Here is a 10695-nt window from a genome sequence, read left to right as displayed (position 1 = left end):
TACTGACCCTCCGACAGTGCAGCACTCTCTCAGTACTGACCCTCTGAAAGTGCAGCACTCCTACAGTACTGCCCTGTCATTGCAGCACTCCCTCAGTACAGACCCTCCGACAGTGCGGCACTCCTTCAATACTGACCCTCTGACATTGCAGCACTCCCTCAGTACTGACCCTCCAACAGTGCAGCACTCCCTCAGTACTGACTCTCGAACCATGCAGCACTCCCTCAGTACTGACCCTCCGACAGTGCAGCACTCTCTCAGAACTGACCCTCCAACAGTGCAGCACTCCCTCAGTACTGACTCTTGAACCATGCAGCACTCCTTCAGTACTGACCCTCTGAAAGTGCAGCACTCCCTCAGTACTGACCCTCTGAAAGTGCAGCACTCCTATAGTACTGCCCTCCGACAGTGCAGCACTCCCTCAGTACTGACCCTCCAACAGTGCAGCACTCCGTCACTACTGACCCTCCGACAGTGCAGCACTCCCTCAGTACTGACCCTCCAACAGTGCAGCACTCCCTCAGTACTGACCCTCTGACAGTGCAGCACTCCCTCAGTACTGACCCTCCAACAGTGCAGCACTCCCTCAGTACGGACCCTCCGACAGTGCAGCACTCCCTCAGTACTGACCCTCCAACAGTGCAGCACTCCCTCAGTACTGACCCTCTGACAGTGGAGCATTCCCTCAGTACTGACCCTCCGACAGTGCTGCACTCCCTCAGTACTCTCCCTCTGACAGTGCAGCACTCCCTCAGTACTGACCCTCTGAAAGTGCAGCACTCCCTCAGTACTGACCCTCCGACAGTGCGGCACTCCCTCAGTACTGACCCTCTGACAGTGCAGCACTCCCTCAGTACTGACCCTCCGACAGTGCAGCACTCCCTCAGTACTGACTCTCCGACAGTGCCGCACTCCCTCAGCACTGACCCTCTGACAGTGCAGCACTCCCTCAGTACTGACCCAACTACAGTGCAGCGCTCCCTCAGTACTGGCCCCCTGACAGTGCAGCACTCCCTCAGTACTGACCCTCCGACAGTGCAGCACTCCCTCTGTACTGACCCTCCGACAGTGCAGCACTCCCTCAGAACTGACCCTCCGACAGTGCGGCACTCCCTCAGTACTGGCCCCCTAACAGTGCAGCACTCCCTCAGTACTGACCCTCCGACAGTGCAGCACTCCCTCTGTACTGACCCTCCGACAGTGCAGCACTCCCTCAGTACTGACCCTCCGACAAGATCGCCAGCTTAACGAAAGAAAGTCTTGAATTTATATAGCACCTTCCCTGACCCGGGGGTGTTCCAAAGCGCTTTACAGCCAATGAAACACTTTTTCTCAAGTGTAGTCCCCCTGGTAACGGAGGAAACGGGGCAACCATTTTTGCGCACAGCAAGCTCCCACAACTGTGATAATGATCACAGCACCTGCTGCCACGCTCGAGCAAGCGGCGAGTGGCACAATGGCTCTTCTCCGGAGAGTGGCATCAGGGCAATGCAGCGACACTGTCTCTGGGTCCTGCCCCTACCTGCTGGGACCGGAGTTGTTCTGGAGATCGCCTCCATTCAGATTGTATTTATACAAGGCGAGAGAGTTGATGTTGCCCCCCGTCTTAGGCTTCCATCATGACGATTTCCGCCAGCCCTGCCCCCCCTCCTCGTGTACGCAGCACATGCAGAAACCAGCACCACGTCACATCCACTCCCTGTGCTAGCGAGTTGCACATTCTCCCCACTCTCTGGGTAAAGAAGTTGCTCCTGAATTCCCCATTGGATTTGTCCACGACTGTCTTATATTGACAGCCCCGAGTTATGGCCACACTCTCTCTGTGTCTATTCTCTCACAAATTTTCATTATTTTAAAGGTCACCTCTTCTCTTTCCAAGAGAAAAGAGCCCCAGCCTGTTCAGCAAGGTATAACCTCGCATTTCTGGTGTCATCTTTGTCAATTGTTTTTGCACCTATGCCGCGAGAGCCTTATTAATGGTCACCAGAACTGTGCACAGTTACTCCCAAGTGCGGTCTAACCTACTTTACCGTCGCTCCTTTTTCAATGTTACCTTCACATTTGGACACCGTTCCCTCTCGGCAGAGATCGACATCATTGCCGTACACAGTGACGAGAGGTTATCCCAGAACCAGACCCTGTGGGACACCTCCACCCACTTCTGAACACTGTGGAGAAACCGCCCCGAACCCTTACTCTCTCCTTTCTCCCATCTAACCAACCCTTAACCCCAGTTTGGTTTCCTCCTGATCAACTGCAAACGCCCCTTAATCTTCTCTACGAGCCTCCCAATGGCAGCTGGGAAGATTAAATTCAGTTAAATTAAATAAATCTGGAATAAAAAGCTAATATCATGAATGGTGAGCATGAAATGACCGAATTGTCATAAAAACGCTTCTAGTTCGCTGACGTCCTTCAGAGAGGGAAATCTTCCGCTCTCACCCGATCTGGCCTACATGCGACTCCAGACACACAGCAATCTGGTTGACTCTTAACTGCCCCTCTGAAACGGGCCGAGCAAGCTGTTCGGTTGCTCAAATGACCTTTTTAAGTCACAGTGTTGTGTGTGAGCGAGAGGCCGAGAGGGAAGTGCGTGCAATGCGACTGTCGCACTGTAGGTGGCAGCGGTCAGCAATGCCGGCCATCAAACACCTATCTATTCTAATCCCATTTTCCAGCACTTGGCCTGTAGCCCTGTATGTTATGGCGTTTCAAGTGCTCATCTAAATACTTCTTAAATGTTGTGAGGGTTCCTGCCTCTACCACCCCTTCAGGCAGTGCGTTCCAGATTCCAACCACCCTCTGGGTGAAAAGATTTTTTCTCAAATCCCCTCTAAACCTCCTGCCCCCTTACCTTAAATCTATGTCCCCTGGTTATTGACCCCTCCGCTGAGGGAAGAAGTTTCTTCCTATCTAACCTATCAATGCCCCTCATAATTTTTTATACCTCAATCAGGTCCCACCTCAGCCTTCTCTGCTCTAAGGAAAACAACCCCAGCATTTTCAGTCTCTCTTCATAGCTGAAATGCTCCAGCCCAGGCAACATCCTGGTGAATCTCCTCTGCACCCTCTCCAGTGCAATCACATCCTTCCTATAGTGTGGTGACCAGCACTGTACACAATACTCCAGCTGTGGCCTAACTAGTGTTTTATACAGCTCCATCATAACCTCCCTGCTCTAATATTCTATGCCTCGGCTAAGAAAGGCAAGTATCCCATCTGCCTTCCTAACCACCTTATCTATCTGTGCTGCTGCCTTCAATGATCTATGGACAAGTACACCAAGGTCCCTCTGACCCTCTGTACTTCCTCGGGTCCTACCATCCATTGTATATTCCCTTGCCTTGTTATTCCTCCCAAAATGCATCACCTCACACTTCTCAGGATTAAATTCCATTTGCCACTGCTCCGCCCATCTTACCAGCCATTCTATATCGTCCTGTAATCTAAGGCTTTCCTCCTCACTATTTACGACACCAATTTTCGTGTCATCTACGAACTTACTGATCATACCTCCTATATTCACGTCTAAATCATGAATGTACACTACAAACAGCAAGGGTCCCAGCACCAATCCCTGCGGTACACCACTGGTCACAGGCTTCCACTCGCAAAAACAACCCTCGACCATCACCCTCTGCCTCCTGCCACTAAGCCAATTTTGGATCCAATTTGCCAAATTGCCCTGGATCCCATGGGCTCTTACCTTCTTAAACAATCTCCCATGCGGGACCTTATCAAAAGCCTTACTGAAGTCCATGTAGATTACATCTACTGCTTTACCCTCATCTACACATCTAGTCACCTCCTCGAAAAATTCAATCAAGTTTGTTAGACACAATCTTCCCCTGACAAAGCCATGCTGACTATCCCTGATTAATCCCTGCCTCTCCAAGTGGAGATTAATCCTGTCCCTCAGAATCTTTTTCCAATAATTTCCCTACCACTGCTGTTAGACTCACCAGCCTGTAATTACCTGGTTTATCCCTGCTACCCTTCTTGAATAATGGTACCACATTCACTGTCCTCCAGTCCTCTGGTACCTCTCCTGTGGCCAGAGAGGATTTGAAAATTTGTGTCAGAGCCCCTGCTATCTCCTCTCTTGCCTCACATAACAGCCTGGGATATATCTCATCTGGGCCTGGGGATTTATCCACTTTTAAGCCTGCTAAAATAGCTAATACTTCCTCCCTTTCAATGCTAATATGTTCAAGTATATCACAATCCCCCTCCCTGATCTCTACACCTACATCGTCCTTCTCCATAGTGAACACAGAAGAAAAGTAATCATTTAAAACCTCACCTACGTCCTCCGGCTCCACACACAGATTGCCACTTTGGTCCCTAATGGGCCCCACTCTTTCCCTGGTTATCCTCTTGCCCTTAATATAATTATAAAATGCCTTGGGATTTTCCTTTATCTTGCCCGCCAGTGTTTTTTCATGTCCCCTCTTCACTCTCCTAATTACTTTTTAAGTACCCCCCTACATTTTCTATACTTCTCGAGGGCCTCCGCTGTTTTCAGCACTCTGAATCTGCCATAAGCCTCTTTTTTTTCCTGATCCAATCCTCTATATCCCTTGACATCCAGGGTTCCCTGGACTTGTTGGTCCTGCCCTTCACCTTTATGGGTAGATGTTAGCCCTGAACTCTCACTATTTCCTTTTTGAATGACTCCCACTGGCCTGATGTAGACTTTCCTACAAGTAGCTGCTCCCAGTCCATTTTGGCCAGATCCTGTTTTATCACATTGAAATCGGCCTTCCCCCAATTCAGTACTTTTATTTCTGGTCCCTCGTTGTCCTTTTCCATAACTACCTTAAATCTTACAGAGTTATGGTCACTATCCCCGAAATGCTTCCCCCACTGACACTTCTACCATTTCTTCAGCTTCATTCCCCAGGATTAGGTCCAGTACTGCCCCTTCTCTAGGACTCTCTACGTACTGGCTCAAAAAGCTCTCCTGTATGTATTTTACGAATTCTGCCCCCTTTAAGCCTTTTGCACGAAGACTATCCCAGTTAAAGTGTATGGGATTGGGGGTAGTGTATTGCGATGGATAGAAAATTGGTTGGCGGACAGGAAACAAAGAGTAGGAATAAACGGGTCTTTTTCCGAATGGCAGGCAGTGACTAGTGGGGCACCACAGGGATCGGTGCTAGGACCCCAGCTATTCATAATATACATTAATGATTTAGATGAGGGAACTAAATTTAATATCTCCAAATTTGCAGATGACACAAAACTGGGTGGGAGGGTGAGTTGTGAGGAGGATGCAGAGAGGCTACAGGGTGATGTGGACAAGTTGAGTGAGTGGGCTAATGCATGGCAGATGCAGTATAATGTGGATAAATGTGAGGTTATCCACTTCGGTAGCAAAAACAGGAAGGCAGATTATTATCTGAACGGCTATAAACTGAGAGGGGAATATGCAGCGAGACCTGGGTGTTCTTGTACACCAGTCGCTGAAGGTAAGCATGCAGGTGCAACAGGCGGTAAAAAAGGCAAATGGTATGTTGGCCTTCATAGTGAGAGGATTCGAGTACAGGAGCAGGGATGTCTTGCTGCAATTATACAGGGCCTTGGTGAGGCCACACCTGGAATATTGTGTGCAGTTTTGGTCTCCTTATCTGAGGAAGGATGTTCTTGCTTTGGAGGGAGTGCAGCGAAGGTTTACCAGACTGATTCCTGGGATGGCGGGACTGACGTATGAGGAGAGATTGAGTCGGTTAGGATTATATTCACTGGAGTTCAGAAGAGTGAGGGGGGATCTCATAGAAACCTATAAAATTCTAACCGTACTTGACAGGGTAGATGCAGGAAGGATGTTCCCGATGGTGGGGGAGTCCAGAACCAGGGGTCATGTCTAAGGATACGGGGTAAACCTTTCAGGACTGAGATGAGGAGAAATTTCTTCGCCCAGAGAGTGGTGAGCCTGTGGAATTCACTACCACAGAAAGCAGTTGAGGTCAAAACATTGTATGTTTTCAAGAAGGAGTTAGATATAACTCTTGGGTTTAAAGGGATCAAAGGATATGGGGAGAAAGCGGGAACAGGTTACTGAGTTGGATGATCAGCCATGATCATAATGAATGGTGGAGCAGGCTCGAAGGGCCGAATGGCCTACTCCTGCTCCTATTTTCTATGTTTCTATGTAATATTGGGGGAAGTTGAAATCCCCTACTATTATTACTCTATTATTTTTACACCTCTCTGAGATTTGCCTACATATCTGCTCCTCTATCTCTCCCTGACTGTTTGGCGGTCTGTAGTACACTCCCAGCCAAGTGATTGCCCCCTTTTTGTTTTTAGGTTCTACCCATATGGCCTCATTTGAGGAACCTTCTAAGATGTCATCCCTCCTCACTGCAGTCATTGACTCCTTGATCAACAGTGCAATGCCACCTCCTCTTTTACCCCCTCCCCTGTCACGCCTGAAGATTCTACACCCTGGAATATTGAGCTGCCAGTCCTGCCCTTCCCTCAGACATGTCTCAGTGATAGCAATAATATCATATTCCCATGTGTTAATCAATGCCCTCAATTCATCTGTCTTACTAGTAAGACTCCTTGCGTTAAAATAGATACAATCCAGTCTTGCATTATTCGCTTGTGCTTTAGCAGGTCTATATTTGCTCTGCCTTCCAGTCTGACTCAGTTTCCCTTCTATATTTGACTGTGCATCACCCCCTACTGTACCTCCACTCTGTATCCCATCCCCCTGCCAAATTAGTTTAAACCACCCCCCCCACCCCCAACAGCACTAGCAAACCTCCGAAAGGATGTTGGTCCCGTTCCGGTTCAGGTGCAACCCGCCCAACTTGTACAGGCCCCACCTTCGCCAGAAACCGACCCAGTGATCCAGGAAACGAAAGCCCTCCCTCCCTGCCCCACGTCCTCAGCCACGCATGGATCTGGGTGTCTCTCTTTCGCTCCCCACGCCGAGTCAGAAGGTGCGAGCCCCACTCTGGAGACTGGAGTCCATAAACCCGGCGACGCCCCCAGTGCCAGTACTGAGGGAGTGCTGCACTGTCGGAGGTGCCGTCTTTTGGATGAGACGTTAAACCGAGGGCTCTGTCTGCCCTCTCAGGTGGGAATAAAAGAACCCACGGCCACTATTGGAAGGAGAGCGGAGCGGGGGGGGGGGGGGGAGTTCTCCCCGGTGTCCAAGGCCGATATTAATCCCTCGACCAACATCACTAAAATGGATTACCTCTGTCATGTTGAAGATATCACTTGTTTAAGTATAAGATTATCAATTTTTTAACGGTGAGGGCAGATAATCTCTTTGGAAGTCTGGACGAACCACGAGAAATGACTGAGGCTGCCAGATATAAGGACTGGGAATCAGAATCACACTGCTATGTTCATAAGAAGACATGGGCAGGTGGAGCCCCTCGAGACTGCTCCCCCATTCAGTCAGATCATGAGCTGGTCTGTCGCTCAACCTCAGTTGTCTGCCCTGCATTTATATAGCCTCATATGACCACCGGGGCGTCTCAAGGCGCCAATGACGTACTTTGGAAGTGCAGTCACTGCTGTAGGAAACACGGCTGCCGATTCGTGCACAGGAAGATCCCGCAAACTGGAATTCCCTTCCTAACAGCACTGTGGGTGTACCTACCCCACACGGACTGCAGCGGTTCGAGAAGGCAGCTCACCACCACCTTCTCAAGGGGCAATTAGGGACGGGCAATAAATGCTGGCCTGGCCAGCGACGCCCACATCCTATGAATGAATGAAAAAATAAACAATGAGGCAGGGAGGTCTGTCGCCACACGGGAGCAGGGTAGGCAAACTCCGCGGCAGCCAAACTCTGATTGGCCGGCAGCTCTCCGAGGGCGGGACTTCTGTCGCCGGGGTCCTCAATCCCGGGTCAGGCCCACTGCTGCCCACTTAAATGCCTGATTGGAACGCACAACCTGAAAGGAAAGTGGGAGCAGATTCAGTCGGAACGTTCGAAAGAGAATTTGACAGGGGCATTTACTGGGTTACGGGGAAAGGACAGGGCCATTGGGCTAAATTGGACAGCTCTTTCAAAGAGCCAACACGGGGACGACAGGCTGAATGACGGCCTCCCGTGCTGCGCAGTCCGATGGTCCTCCAAGACTCCAACGAGCGCGGCGGGCCCTGGAGAGAAGGAGAAGAGGGAGAGAACTGAAAAGAAAGAGACTTATGGCCAGCCCCTGTGACAGGAAAAGTTGTGATGTCAGAAACACGGAGGGCAATGCCGCACAGCAAGATCCCACAGCCAAAATGTGCTGAGCAGCAGATGAACTGTTTTTGCCCAAGCTGCCGGAGCGATTTGGGCCCCAGGACCCCCCCCCACCTCTCCTTGTCGGATCTTTCACGTCCGCCTGAGAAGGCAGTTGGGCCCTCGGTTTCACGTCTCATCCGAAAGACGGCATGTCCGACAGTGCAGCGCTCCCCCAGTACTGACCCTCCGACAGTGCAGAACGGCTGTTCAGGTTTTACCCTTTTGAATGGAATGAATTTGGAACCAAACTATTTGCTACTTTCTACACATTGAACATCCAAAGAGATTTGGAGGCTCCAGGTACACAGATCATTAAAATGGACAAGTACAGAAAATAATCAAAAGGCTAATGGAATGCTGGCCTTTATATCTCAAGGACTAGAATACAAAGGGGTAGAGGTCATGCTTCAGCTATACAAAATCCTGGTTAGACCACACCTGGAGTTACTGGGAGCAGTTCTGGGCACCACACCTTAGCAAGGATATATTGGCCTTGGAGGGAGATTTACCAGAATGATACCTGGACTCCAAGGGTTAAATTCCGAGGAGAGATTACACCAACTAGGGTTGTATTCCCTGGAATTTCGAAGGTTAAGGGGTGATTTGATCGAAGCTTTCAAGATATTAAGAGTAACTGATGGGGTCGATAGAGAGAAACGATTTCCGCCGGTTGGGGGAGTCGAGGACTAGGGGGGCAGAGTCTGAAAATTAGAGCCAGACCTTTCAGGAGTGAAATGAGGAAACACTTCCACACACAAAGGGTGGTAGAAGTTTGGAACTCTCTTCCACAAACGGCAATCGATGCTGGATCAATTGTAAATGTTAAATCTGAGATTGATAGATTGGTGTTAACCAAAGGGATGTGAGGCAAAGAAGGGGAAATGGAGTTAGGTCACAGATCAAGCACGATCTCATGGAATGGCGGGAACAGTCTCGTAGGGCCGAATGGCCTCCGCCTGCTCCTATCTTCCTCCATTATCTGCAGAATAAGCATATGTCTGTTTGTTTCTGAAAGCGTTGAAATTTATCTTGATTTGATTGGAGATATTTTATGAGCTCAGGGCTTTTTGTGGCCGAGCAGTGTCAGAGGGAGAAGATGCCAGTTTGATAAATTCAGTGATAAGTAGGTTATCACTCGGAGTAATCACTGTGAATCGCCAAGAATCTGCAAGACAGTTGCAGCAAACAAAAACAAGGGAGGCATCTTCTTCAGCTGAACTCTATCAACCAACTTAGCAAAGATTGTTCTCGAAGTTGAAAACCAAGTAGTTGCATTTCGATAGCGCGTTCAACAACTTCAGGAGATCGCAAAGTGCATTACACTCAATGAAACAGTATTTCAGAGTGAAGTCCCAGTTGTAATGTTGGGAACGTGGCAAATAATTTATTGTTTCAACTGAAGAATAGCAACTCCAACACTGCAGCACTCCTTCAGTACTGACCCTCCGACAGTGCAGCACTCCTTCAGTACTGACCCTCTGACAGTGCAGCACTCCCACAGTACTGACCCTCTGACAGTGCAGCACTCTCTCAGTACTGACCCTCTGACAGTGCAGCACTCCCTCAGTCCTGACCCTCTGACAGTGCAGCACTCCCACAGTACTGACCCTCTGACAGTGCAGCACTCCCACAGTACTGACCCTCTGACAGTGCAGCACTGCCTCAGTACTGATCCTCTGACAGTGCAGCACTCCCTCAGTACTGACCCTCTGACAGTGCAGCACTCCCACAGTACTGACCCTCTGACAGTGCAGCACTGCCTCAGTACTGATCCTCTGACAGTGCAGCACTCCCTCAGTACTGACCCTCTGACAGTGCAGCACTCCCTCAGTACTGCCCCTCTGACAGTGCAGCACTCCCACAGTACTGACCCTCTGACAGTGCAGCACTCCCTCAGTACTGCCCCTCTGACAGTGCAGCACTCCCACAGTACTGATCCTCTGACAGTGCAGCACTCCCTCAGTACTGACCCTCTGACAGTGCAGCACTCCCACAGTACTGACTCTCTGACAGTGCAGCACTGCCTCAGTACTGATCCTCTGACAGTGCAGCACTCCCTCAGTACTGACCCTCTGACAGTGCAGCACTCCCTCAGTACTGACCCTTTGACAGTGCAGCACTCCCTCAGTACTGCCCCTCGACAGTGCAGCACTCCCTCAGTACTGACCCTCTGACAGTGCAGCACTGTCTCAGTACTGATCCTCTGACAGTGCAGCACTCCCTCAGTACTGACCCTCTGACAGTGCAGCACTCCCACAGTACTGACCCTCTGACAGTGCAGCACTGCCTCAGTACTGATCCTCTGACAGTGCAGCACTCCCTCAGTACTGCCCCTCTGACAGTGCAGCACTCCCACAGTACTGACCCTCTGACAGTGCAGCACTCCCTCAGTACTGCCCCTCTGACAGTGCAGCACTCCCACAGTACTGATCCTCTGA

The sequence above is a fragment of the Heterodontus francisci genome, chromosome 44 (genome assembly GCF_036365525.1).
Source record: "Heterodontus francisci isolate sHetFra1 chromosome 44, sHetFra1.hap1, whole genome shotgun sequence".
Taxonomy (NCBI): domain Eukaryota; kingdom Metazoa; phylum Chordata; class Chondrichthyes; order Heterodontiformes; family Heterodontidae; genus Heterodontus; species Heterodontus francisci.
Note: the sequence above shows the minus strand (reverse complement) of the source record.